Source organism: Cricetulus griseus, chromosome X (assembly GCF_003668045.3).
Source record: "Cricetulus griseus strain 17A/GY chromosome X, alternate assembly CriGri-PICRH-1.0, whole genome shotgun sequence".
Taxonomy (NCBI): Eukaryota; Metazoa; Chordata; class Mammalia; order Rodentia; family Cricetidae; genus Cricetulus; species Cricetulus griseus.
Window position 1 is genome coordinate 56,955,443 of NC_048604.1, and position 9,083 is coordinate 56,964,525.

The window sequence follows — 9,083 nt, forward strand, 5'->3', positions numbered from 1 at the left end:
GATGCTGATCATGCCCATTTGGGGGCAGGCACAGGTGCTGCTGACCATGCCTGTAGTGAGACACTGTAGCCCCACCTCCTAGGAGCCCCTACAGGTGTGCCTGGCCACGCCCATGAGGGCGTGGTCAGGGAAGGTCAAGAATGATGCGGAGGCAATTCTTAAGAAGCTGCAGACACGGAGACCCCTTCTCGATGGCCTCCCAAGCTTGCTGCCTCTGGGCAAGCTTTGGCTGGTGCTTGCTCAGTATTACTTGTATAAAGATATCTCGATATTCATGCCCACTTGGTAAGAGTGATGTATCAAGGCTTTAAATATCAGACACGCATGCATGCAGCCTTCTTTTCTTTCTCCTGCCTGGCTGAACGTATGACCAGGCATCCCATGTAAACCTGGTTCCTGGCTCCATTGTGTGAGGACTTTCCTAGTAAACCATGTGTTATCAATCTAATTCTGACTCCATTGTGTTCCTCTTTAAACACCAGGGCTTAAAGTTAGAATTCTTTTTTTTTTTTTGTCTTTTTTAAAACTTTAAAAAAAAATTTAACATACCAATCCCTGTTTCCCCTGCCTCATCTCCTCGTTCTCCCACTTTCCCTACCCTCCTTCTCCTCCCAGCCACTCCTCAGAAAGAGTGAGGCCTCCCATAGGGAGTGAACAAAATCTGTCACATCACCTTGAGGCCAGAACCAAGGCCCTCTGCCCTGTGTCTATGCTGAATAAAGTATCCTTCCATAGGGAATGGGCTCCAAAATACCAGTTCATGCACTAGGGATAAATCCTGGTCACACTGCCAGAGGCCCCATAAAATGTCCTAGTCACACAACTGTCACACACATTCAGAGGGGCTAGTTTGGTCCTATGTAGGTTCCCCAGCCATCAGTCAAGAGTCAGTGATCTCCCACAAGCTTGAGTCAGCAGTTTCTGTGGGATTCTCAATCATGGTCTCCACTACATTGGTCATATCATTGCTCCTCCCTCTCTTCATCTGGACTTTGGGAGCTCTGCCCAGTGTTTAGGTGTGGACTTCTGAATCTGCTTCCATCAGTTACTGCATGAAGATTCTATGATGACAATAGTCATCAACCTAATTACAGAAGCAGGCCAGCCACACTCTCCACTATTGCATAGAATTTTAGCTGCAGTCAGCCTTGTGGATTCCTATGCATTTGCCAAGTGCCAAGGCTTCTTGCTTAACCATATAATGGCTCCTTCTATCCAGATATCTCTTTCCTCGTTCTCCCTCTCTGTTCTTCCTTTAACTTGACCATCGAGTTCCCTCATATTCTCCCCAACCTTCCTTCCTGCCCCATTCCCCCCATCCTCCACACTCCCAATTTACTCAGGGTATATACATGTGTGTGTTTCTATAAGAACAATAGTCTACATTTCATAAATTCCAAAGATTGTGTTAATATAAATTGCTAGTACGATGAGAAAAATGGATAAATATACATATAAATAGGTGTGTATGATGCCCAATTGGGAGAAATCAGTTATATTTGGGAAAACTAGGGTTTCTTTTGGATAGGTTGATTGGTGTTGAGGATTGAACCTAAAGTTTCATGCTTGATAAATATATACCTCAGGACTGATCTCCAACCCAGTGGCTAATTTATAATTCCCTTTATTCTGCAGTGCAAGCATATGATTCTTTAATCCTTATTGAATGGTAATCTTATTTGCTGTTATGTGAAACCCATATGTTTGGTAGTACTTCAATTTAATTTAATGCATTCATTAAACTAAGTTTATTTTAATTTCTGAATAATTATATGCAATTCTGTCATTCATTTAAAGTTTTGATATAAGTATTCAATGTGGAAAGTTTAAATAAACCTAACACATCTGTCACTTCACTTATCCAATACTGCTTTGAGAAATTGGAAAGTTGTCACTCACAGAAACATTGACATTATAATATATTATGAAGAATAGAAGTCCCTATTCTCTGTCATAAACTTCTGAAAGCATTTCTCCTGTTACATAAAAATTTTATATCATTTGTCAACATCTTTTTACTACCTTTTTCCCTTCGCTTCTAGTAATTCCTTTGCTCCACTTTCACAAGTTTGACTCTTTTATATGCTACCTATAAGCAAGTTAATAAAATAATTGCCTTTCTGACCTTGAATATTATACAAACACAATATCCTTTAGGATTTTATGTGTGTTTACTAATGATAAAATTTTATTTTTAAGATAGATTAACAGTAATTTAATTCTCACAATATATCCATATATTTTTTGCCTAAAAATACAGCAACTTAACCTATTTCTTTATTGCCAGTGAGTGGAATTTTAATTAAATCTGTGCTAATAAAGATAATTATGCATATGTTAGAATTTTATCTCCATAAATATTATTAGACATACCACTGTTGCTTGATTCTTCCATTATCTAAGTATTTGTTATTTTTTGTGTCATCATGATGAAACATTATGACGAAAGGACTTATAGCCAAAAGTTTAATTTTGGCTTACATTGGATTAAATCCATAAATATAATTTTTGAGGAGCATGACAACAGAAAAGCAGTCACTGTGCAGGAGATGTAGCTGAGAGATGACTGGGACTGGCATAGGCTTTGAAAACACAAAAACCCACTATCCTACTCTCACCTATTTCCAAATACTGTTGAATATGTATATTATTATGCTGATTTTATTGTACACTTAATCATATAATTTTAAAATTAAACAGAGTTAAACATATATTGTACTTCTAATCTTGTACAAGAAACTTAATTGCACTAATATTTTCATCACTAATAATTCAATATTAACTCTGGTTTCCTGTTTTCTCCAAAAAGTATAATGAATTTAGTTATCACTCATCAAGTAGGTCATTGCTATCAGCAAATTTAAAACTATTACCAAATGTCGGGCATTGGTGGCACATGCCTTTAATCCCAGCACTCAGGAGGCAGGGGCTGGCCAATCTCTATGAGTTCGAGGCCAGCCTGATCTCCAGTGCAAATGCCAGGATAGGTTCCAAAGCTACACAGAGAAACCCTGTCTCGAAAAACAAAACAAAAACAAAAACAAAACTATTACCAAATATGTATTTTTCATTAAGTTATATGTATTGGAGAGTTTCTTTTGGGTTTCATAAATGCTAAAATATTTTGTGTTGCATTTCCTGAAGCATTATTGAATATGCAAAGTGGTAGTTTCTAGTTCTACTAGCTACTTTTCATTAAAACAACTTAAGGGAAGAAGCATTTAATCTGGTTCATGGTTTTAGAGTATAATCAATCAAATGGGTGTAGGCATTATACCAAGTACTAAAGCCTGTGGAACAAATTGTGTGGGATACATATCCCTGTGAAGCAGGAAATAGAGAAGGAGAATGAAATAGAACATCCTATAAAATTTAAGGCTAACCTTAATCTACTTCCTCTAATTATACCTAAACCCTCAAAGGCTCAGTAATGGTCCAAAAAATCTCCAGCAGCAGAAAACCAAGTTCAAATACGATAAAACTTTTGAGAGTTCTGTGACTCAAACCATGACAATAGCAAGTGTGTGTTATCATGTTTTCAAAACCCAATATCAATCAGTTTTAACAATTTCAGACTAATTCATCAACTTTGTTTTGTCATGAAAATTAATATTTTAATAGTTAAGCTGTACATGTTCCCATGGAAAACATATACACCACATTATTTACTGTATTCTTTTATCTAGATTTCCTATTAAAAAGGGAACGATAAGAGTGGCTTTTGGCATCATTTTCTCATAGTTATGACCTCAAAACTGATTCTAAATTTTACCCACATTTAAACTCATACAAAATAACAAGCTAAATATCCAAGATGTGGCATGGTAATACTTTGATGAAACCTTCCTTGATCATTCTTCAGAGTTTATTCTCTTTATAGACATATATAAAGAGAATAGAATATACTTAGTCTATACTTAGAATAGATTATGTTTAATCTATTCTCTTTATATGAATAGTTATCATCTGTGGTATTTGCTTGTTCTTTATTGTTTAAAGAATTTTCCATAATCATGTAAACATCATATAGAAGATCATGTGGGAGGTTAATTTTTATACATTTGGAAAATACATACTGATTGAAAACAGAATTATGACGCAGGATTTTGTGATACTCCATTTACTGTTATGTGACATTGGAGATAACTTCAAGTTTTGCCTGTATTTCTATTTTATAAAATTTCCTCAAATGTTTAATTAATGACCACTGAGACATTACTTCTAGATGTAATATATGATTAAACTGCTATGAGTATATTTGGCAACTAAAGATTACTTTTTTCTTGGGTTCTTGGAAACCAAGCACCACTGCATCTCCATGGGGGCCCTGGTAATCACTATGCAGATCAGCCTGCCCTTGTACTTGCATCATTTCTTTTGTTTCTCTTTCTCAAGTGCTGGAATTTCAGGTGGGTACCACCATGTCCCTGATTCATAAATAAAATAATTATTTTCTTGTGATTGTGCTTAGAGTTTATTTAATTACACATACCCAATTTTTAAATCATTTAAAAATAAGCTAGTTATGTTACACGTATTAACATAATAAAAATTATAGCATAATTATTTTCCATAAAATACACTTTTCTTGAACTTATGGGCACTAAACACAACTTCAGCATGATTCTTAGAAGTTATTATAAAAGTGAAATTATTGGAAAAATGTGGGCTTTTACCAGCAGTATATAAGTCTTTCTTCATCTATTTCTACCATTGTACTGTTGTCAAGTTGTTACAATATTTTTTGTCTACTTTATGCTGTTGTTTCAGGGGTTTCTGTTGTTGTTTGTTTGCATTTGTTATTTGTTTCATAATGGTTATTATTCTGATACTTGAATGATAAGCTGTCAATATAGTTTAGATTAGCTTTTATTTCCCTAAAGGTAAAGATGTTGAACACTAATGAATCTATCTCAGAGCACAAAAGAGAAGTCTGTCAACTCATTTATTATATTTAAATTGTTCCGTTTATCCAAATTACAAAACTGGCTTCAGTGTTGATCATTGAATGATTAAACAATAATAATTATATCTATCTATGTTTTCTTGTGAATGTACAAAATAGTTACTTAAACATAAAATGAAATTAAGTTATATTTTGATTTTTAAATGTATTTTGCTGATACTTAACTAGATTTGTAAAACAGGGTCTTCCATGTGCTCTTTCAAAGCAGTTTGTGATATTGACCTGAAAATAAACTATCCCATAAAGTTGTTTGTTTCATTGGCAAATGAGGAGAAAAGGTTCTGAAAACAGAACAGGATAGTAAGAGAGAGTGTGTCCAGAATCCATATTGGAGTGGAATATTCATTCTTAACAAGAAAGCACTCTTCTCTCTTTACCAGTGAGTGAAACTCTACTTTGTCAGACCTATACCAGGAAGAGAGGAGGGAATATGAGTGAGAGTGAGAGCATGTCCTGTGCAGGAGACCGAACCCCCCCCCCTCTCTCTCTCTCTCTCTCTCTCTCTCTCTCTCTCTCTCTCACACACACACACACACACACACACACCCCACACAGAGAGAGGGGGGATGGGAAGAGAGAGAGAGAGAGAAACAGAGACAGAGACAGATAGGACTCGTGGAATCCAGAGCATGAGTTTAAGGACTGCACTCTGATATCTGTCTCCAATTAGAAAGGTAAAGTAGAATAGGAACTGTAGCATTCTGCAATGAGGAAAAATATTCTTAGCTGTACTTGAAAATGTACCTCATAGACAGGCCTGGCACACGCACCCATGTAAGGAATCTTATAACAATTGGTACCTGTGGAGAGTCATGACACCTTAAATCTAATAAAGCTTAGTCCTATTTGAGCATTGTGAATGCTTTCACTGAAATGACTGTAAAAATACATTCTAGGAATGACCCACTCTCAGATAAGCAATTGAAACTGTTTAAAAAAGCAATATGAAAAATCATGACAACATGACTCTTAGAAAAGTTACTAGGTCCAGAGTAATATACTCTGATGTGATAGAATTAGAAAAAAAAAGGAGAAAATGAATTCAAAAGGATAATTACAAAATGGCCATTAAAATAAGAGAATAAATGAATAAACATCAACATAAGAATGAATTCAAAGAGACTACAAACTCCTGAACAAATAAAATGCAAACACGGGATATTAAAGAGGAGTTTAAAAAGGTAAGAAAATTGTGAATATAAACAATTTAAATTTTGTTAATGAAAAGCTCAGTAAGTAAATGAAAAACTGGTTAAATCCTAACAAGTAGATTGAATCACATGAAAGCCAGATTATCAGGACTCAAAGACAAGTATATCAATTAATATAAACTCATATGACAACAAATATAAACTAAGGATACATAATATAATATCTGATATTTGTATATATCATTAAGAGACCAAGTTTACAAATTATGACCTTTCAAAGCAGATCTATGTCTCAGGGTAATGCCTAACAATATATGTTGTATTAAATAATGGGAAAAATTTAAATCCCTGAAAACATTTGCATTTCCACATATAATATGTATATAAAACAGCAAGCAAACAAGGCCAAAAGTATAATATCATAGTTAAGACAGCTAAGAATACAGAACAATAAATTAATGATAATAAAAGAATTGAAATCTACAGGGGGAAAACATCATAACATATATAAAGACAAATATATCAGAGTAACAACAAATTTCTAAAATAAAATAACAATAAAAATCATAACAAGGGCTGGAGAAATGGCTCAGCCTTTAAAGGTTAGGCCCACAAACAAAAAAAAAAGTCACAACAAAACAAAACTCTAAAAATCAAGAAGGCATGGATCAATACATTTCAGGCACTGAATGGCACTAACTGTCAAGGAATTTTAATAAATCACACAAAGATCTATTTCAAAATTGAAGGAGAAAGAAAAAATTTCTAAATTGTAAATGAAGTCATGACCACTAAAGGAGGATAAAGAAGATAATTGAAGGCTCCCTATACACAGAAGCTATATATAGAAACATCCATGAATCCAGAGGAATTCTAGAATAGTAGATAAAATTAAGCTTTGGAAAGTGTCAAATGTTACAAACACAACAAAGATACAGGAACAAACATGAACAGGTAATGGTCTTATTTCTTCAAAAACAATATACAGATTAGAAGATTGTATTAAAATTGCTTATATATATATATATATATATATATATATATATATATATATATATTTGCATGTAATGTGTATATGGAATCTTAGAATAAAAGAATGAAAATGGTTTTCCAAACAAACGCAACCAGAAGTTAAACAGATGTAGAAGTAGCATGCCTAATGAAGTAGTAAGAAGACATAATGAAAATCACTACTCATTGATTAATGGACTAATCCATCAAGATATTACAGTTTTAAACATATAGCCATCAAGTATTTGCACATTTGATTTCATTCTCAAAAAATTAAAACAATTGTACAGAAAACACAGGTTGATCTCAACTGAATAATACTGGGTGACTTCAATATATCACTTTCACCAATAGACAGGAAATTCAGTCGAAAGAGCCAAAAAAGGAACATTATGGTTAAGTAATGGTATAGAACAAGCGAACATAACAGCCAGCTTCAAAATATTCAACTAATGCAGTAAATAAAACAAACCCTTCTCAAAAGTCCTGTAGAATTTTCTCTAAAAGAGATCATAAAGTAATTATCAATAATAAAACAAAAATGAAACAATTTCTCATATTCTGTCTGATTACATGGAATAAGATTAAAAATAAACAGATATAAAAACAACAGAATAGGCTAGGCATTGGTGGCACATGCCTTTCATCCCAGCACTTGTGAGGCAGAGGCAGGAAGATCTCTGTGAGTTCGAGGCTGGCCTGGTCTACAGAGCAAGTGCCAGGATAGGCTCCAAAGCTATACAGAGAAACCCTGTCTCAAATAAATAAATAAATAAATAAATAAATAAATAAATAAATAAATAAAACCATGAGCTCATGGAAATTTAAGAGAACACTATCAAATGGCGACAGGAATATTAACAAAATTAGGATGAAATTACAATTTTCTTAGATTTAAATGAAAAAAATGCTAGAACTAGAGATATACAATGGAAAGAGCTTTAAAGTGGGAAATTTGTAGCTATAAATGTAAACATTTTAAATTTCTGTGAAATATCACACAAATAACTTAATTATCAATTTTTAGACAAGAAAAACCAAGTGTCAAAAAGAGCAAGGAAAAATAATAATAAAGATTTGGTCAAGGAATGGAAAGATGGTTTTTTTTGTTAAGGACTATAATGATTCAAAAAGACCACCATTATCATGGTGTCAAAGTTCAATGCATATTAAGATTTTGTATAGTAATTCAAATTAAAATCTTGTTTCCTTTCATCTAAAATATGTTTTATGTAACACAGTCTCAAATGATTTAGCATATTTACTTATTGACTCAATATGCAACAGAGCAAACAATTGGATTAATATAAGTTATTACTGGAATTTACTATACATATAAACATACCAATTTTTGTATCAATATTTCATTAGTTTTGAACATCTTAATATTAATAAGAGGTATAAAATAAGATGTGTTTTTGGAAATATATTGATAATTGTTTCATTTGAAATTCTTTCATATATATTCTTATAGATTATGTTTAGCATATTTATGCATTTATGAACTATGCAGTGTCTACTATCTCCCAGTAAGAGTAAGTCAATGGTGTAATGGATGAAATATCTGACTGCAATACATACCATGATGACAGAAATTACTCATTTGTCATTAAGAAATTTTGTGTAATATGTAAAAATCAGGATGAGATTTTAAAAATAATTGTGTTATAAACAAAAACAATTAAATTGAGTTTAGAGGAAGCAAATTATTAAGTTTGATTCATGCTGTAACTTTCTAATACAACATGAGGAACTGTTCTAAGATATACAAGTCAACTATATTGTTTTCTTCATGTGTGGGTGTGCTATGTTCCTTTGTACTGATTAGTACCCTAAAGTATAAAGATATATACCAATAAGTATGAGATTTAGTCTAATGTACTATGAGGAAATAATTTACGAATTTAATTCAAACTTATAGAGAAAATTTCCCATTAAATCTATAATAATTTTTT